The 4,473-nt window shown below is 61.6% G+C and overlaps 1 long non-coding RNA gene across 1 annotated transcript; it reads left to right on the top strand.

The window, feature by feature from the left end:
- Positions 1-1,374: 1,374 nt before the first annotated feature.
- On the top strand, positions 1,375-2,704 carry LOC144222216 (uncharacterized). Its single transcript, XR_013332347.1, has 2 exons — positions 1,375-1,475; positions 2,542-2,704. It is a non-coding gene; the product is annotated as an uncharacterized LOC144222216 (long non-coding RNA).
- Positions 2,705-4,473: the final 1,769 nt, after the last annotated feature.

The raw sequence follows: 4,473 nt of genomic DNA, 5'->3' as shown, positions 1-4,473 counted from the left end.
GTGAGGGGCGGATGGGGGGGTGTGATGGGGCAAGTGTAACTGCAGCCATTCAGCCTGTTGATCCACTTCCTGTGCTACGGGCACTGGTTCAGCGTCTGTCCCCTCCACGCGGGCCTGCATCTGTCACCCCAAATCCCGTGGGGACTGGCACTTGGCACGAGCAGAAAGCTCCCCAGAGGATGAGCTGATGGCGTCGCATGTTCCACGGGAAGCCACGTGGCGCTGGCGTGTCCAGCTTTTATTTGGGTGAACAAAGGGAAGGGAGGGGGTTCTGCTTGCTGGACACGTGGCTGCTCATCATTCTCTGCTAATGGCCCCACGTCCTGGGCCCTCCTCTCTCCGCCCTCACTCTTACCCAGTTTGCTGACTCTGCTCTAACCTATTTTCCAGACTTGTCTGGCTCTGTACGTCTCATCTTTCTGATGATCCCTGATGACTTCTAATGGTCCTGTCGGCCTTTCCTGTCATATCCTTGGAAAGTTCTGTGCCATTGAGCACGTACCGTGTCCCTTCTCCCGTTGAATGGCTCAGTTTACCCGGTGAGACCTCTGGCCGGGGGCCGCTTCTGCGTCGGTTCCCTCTGGTGTCTAAGCCAGTGTGAGTGAGACAGGCGATTTGATTTGGGGTCAGATGTTCACTATCTCACTGTCATTACATCCTTGTTGGACGCTGTGCTTATTAGATCCAGGTGGGCTGAAAAAGCACATTTCACAAAAAACAAAGCAAAACGAAAACTATTGTTTTCATTTTGCCAGCCCTCAAAGGTGGAGTTGCTAGAATGTTCTCACTGAGAGCAGACAGACACTCATCTGCAGGGGTGTCAGAAGTGAGGACGGCCTCACGCAGAAGCTGCCCCCAGGTTCTCAGCTGGCCTCGGTCCTGCGTGCATGGAGGCGTGTCACTTACTGGCGAGGGGCTCGTGGCACTGTCCCTGGCCCTGGCGCCGGCACACCTGCCTTATCCTCTCCCCATCTCGCCGTCACCTTGCAGCCCTTCCTGTGGGGACGTCTGACCGGCAGACCCAAGGGCGGACTCTGTATACGGACAGAAGGGAGAAGGGTCATCTCACAGCATGACGGGACACAGCCCGGTGGCCTGGAGCGCTGTGTCCACCGGGGAGGCCACGTTTGCAGGATGGAGTGGCGGGGTGGCCGTCTTAGGGCCGCTCTAGACCCTCACAGAAAGGACGGACCCGGGTGCCTCTCGGGCGCCGGGGCCACATCTCCTCCCGCACTGAGGACTCCTGGACCTCTGATCACAGGACGGGCTATGGCCCCCATCCTGTGTGACATTACCAGTCCCCTGTGACGTCACAGGCGGAATCTCCCTTCCTTCCCTCCCCCTCCCCCAACTCACTGAAGAGGGGGAGACGTGATTACCAGGGGAGGGATCTCTCCCTCGGCCACTGGCAAGTGTGTGGGCTGCAAGTTTGCTCTGGGCATAAACTTTTTACTTGTTTCATAGTGAGACAGTGAGTGAGTATCTGTGTGTTTTTAACTAGTCTCCATGCCCGGTGTGGGGCTTGAACTCCTGACCCTGAGATCCAGGTTCACACACTGTGCCGGCTGAGCCAGCCAGGCGCCCTGGGTGCTTCTGTCGGCTCTGAGCTGTGAGCTCCAGACAGGATGGCCGCGTGCTCCTCACGGCCTTGCTGTGAGCACAGGCACCCGGAGAGGGGGGCCGGGGGACCCCCTGCTGGGTTGGAAGTCCAGCTCCAGCTCAGCCCGCAGCTCCCAGGCGACGCTGTGTGGCCGGAGCCTCCCGTGGACGTTGCCCAAAGGCCTGGGTGCGTGCAGGGCACTTCACGTCCACTGGGGCTTGTTCCCATGGCGCCCTCCGGGTGGGAACTCAGGTCAGCATTACAGGGGGAGACACANGTTGCACCCGCCAGGATGACTCCGGGCCATGACCGTGTTCTGCAGAGACTCCTGGAAAGTGTTGTTTTACTGAGTGGCCATGGGCCCCTCATCTGTCGGCTCATTTCCTTTCTGGACGGGGGTCTCCCCGGACCCGTCCTGGGCCAGACATCCGCTGGGCAGGCTCAGCCGCTAAAGGAGGGACTGCCCCACCTTGGGGTCTGCAGCACCGGGGGGCGTCCCACGAGGCACAGGGAACAGGTTAATTCCGTCCCTGGGCCAACAGGCAGTTCTGGAAACGTTTAGGGAACGGTCACGGCGCCGCAGAGGCTGGGAGGCAGAGGCCCCGGGTTTGAATGGTCTCCTGCTCACCCATGTTCCTGTATTTGCTGTGGGGTGACTGGAGAAGTCCCCATCTCTCCATGCCTACGAGCCAGAGGTCACCAGGACAAAAAAGGAAACGATGCTCCACAGCCTCTCCGACCACAGCACTGCGATCGAAGGCCCCCCGGGACCCCTCAGAAGCCGTTCGCGGGAACCCTTACGATGGCACCGCCAGGAGAGAAACAGTCGCTGTTGAAAAAAAGCCAAATCCTGCTAGCTTTACTTTTTTTTTTTTTAATTGTTTTCTTTTTTCTCAGATGGAACACTGGCCAAGTTCTAAAACTGGAAATTTGAATTTTAGGAGGAAATGCAACAGCCCCGCCGTTCCAGAGTAATGAGATACCGGGTCTCACAGACGACAAGCGTCGTTACGGCGCGGGTGGAGAGGCCATTCCCTCAGTGAGCTGACGTTTCCGGAGCGGCGGTCGCCGCGACAGCGCACGAGCCAGGGCTCACACCGCACGGTGAGACTCAGAACTTGGTGGGGTGGGGCTGGTCCTCCGGGGCCCCTTGCACTCAGGGGTGAGACCTCCGGGGTCGAGGGTGGTGGGCCCCGCTCTGCTCCCAGGAGGGGGAAGGACGCTGCTGGTACAGGTCCCTCCCTGCCGACCAAGCGCCTCCCGCCTCGGCCACAAGGCAGCGGGTCACGAGCTCTGCCCCCAGAAGGTAAGTGTTCAGTCAGGCAAGACCCCGGGGCCCCAGGACCACCCACGGGGAGGTGACGCTCGAGCTGGACCCCCGGCCAGTCATCGGCGCCGCGGAGCTGGACCGGAGAACGCTGCTTCCTTCGCAAACGGAGCTCGAAGTAGTTCTAGAGTCTTTTCTTTCCTTTCTCTTTAAAAGTGTAGTTGTTTATTTTGAGAGAGAGCGCGTGCACACGCCCGAGCAGGGCAGGAGCAGAGGGAGGGAGGGAGCGAGAATCCCAAGCAGGCTCCGCGCTGTCAGCACAGAGCCCCACTCAGGGCTTGAACTCACGAACCATGAGATCACCTCCCGAGCCGAGATCAAGAGTGGGACGCCTAACCGACTGAGCCAGCCGGGCGCCCGAAAGCCGTCCCCGTTTGCAGCAATGTGCTGTGACGTGTTCTGAAAGCAGGGGTGTTGGCCAGGTTGATAGGCCCCGGGCCGGGCACTTGCCTGGCAGTGGTGCTGTGAGAGCCAATCTCAGCCACCCCCAAGCTGTGCCCAGCAGCACAGTGGCATTTAGGTGCCTCCTGAGGTCAGAGTGTGGCAGACGAACTCCCGAGGCAACAACAGGGGCCGTGTGCTTCCCTGTGTGACACGCGGCGAAATACCCGTTTACGTGGGGCCCTCCTCATTCTCGGGTCTGCTTGGTGGGCTTGCAGGTGAGCGTGCTGGAAACCGACGGGCGTCTGCACCGGGCAGGGAGAGGCCGCGAGGGCACACAGACGAGAGTGGATGAGAACGGGGAGGGGAGGGGAGGGCCGGGGGGCCCGTCTGACTAGCTGGAAACGCGAGCGGGGCAGCTACGGGCCTCTCGGGCCTCGGCCGCTCATCCAGGTTGTGCAGCTGACGGTCTGAGCCGGGCGCCTGCGCCCTGAGCCGGGTGGACGTGCCAGCCGGAGTTCAGGTCTCCACTCCCAAGGCCCCGAGACGACCCCTCGGAGTGCGGTCCAAGCTCCCGGCCTCTGTCTGCGCCCTGCACCGCGTTTCTGCTTCTCTAAAGAAGGCAGGTCCCTAAGAGGCCGTAAAGAGGCCGGCGGAGCAGGCGGGCCGCGCACACATCAGGCACGGGGCTCTGCTGACGGAGGACGTTTGCTCCCTTAACATCTGTCGGGGGCGAGCGCGGGCGCATGCGAACCGTGGGGCCGGAGCTGCTGGGCCAGCGCGGAGCAAGGCGGTTGTTAAACAGCCGTGATTAAACACTGGCTTTCGTAAACTTACCTGACGGAAATGGCAAAGGACGAGACCCATCCATCCCTAGCCGTTGTCCTACATTTTCCTGCGGGAACCGGACCAAGCGGAGCGCTCGTGCTGCAGACGCACGCCCACCAGCGCCCACCCGCCGTCCCGGGGAGGGGGGGCTCCCGCACACACGGCGCCTGTGAGCCTGGTCTTGCCCGAGAGCAGGCTGGGAAGGGGCTGTTCCAAGTGCACGTGACGACGTGCTGGCTCCAGGACTGTGCTTCTGTAAGGAGAGGGGCCGGGTGCCCTGTGCACACCTGGCCAGCACTCAGCCCCCCCCCGCCCCCCTGCCCCCCCGCCCTCCCAG

The sequence above is a fragment of the Crocuta crocuta genome, unplaced genomic scaffold, assembly GCF_008692635.1.
Source record: "Crocuta crocuta isolate KB4526 unplaced genomic scaffold, BGI_CrCroc_1.0 scaffold101, whole genome shotgun sequence".
NCBI lineage: Eukaryota > Metazoa > Chordata > Mammalia > Carnivora > Hyaenidae > Crocuta > Crocuta crocuta.
This window is presented reverse-complemented; position numbering and strand designations above follow the sequence as displayed.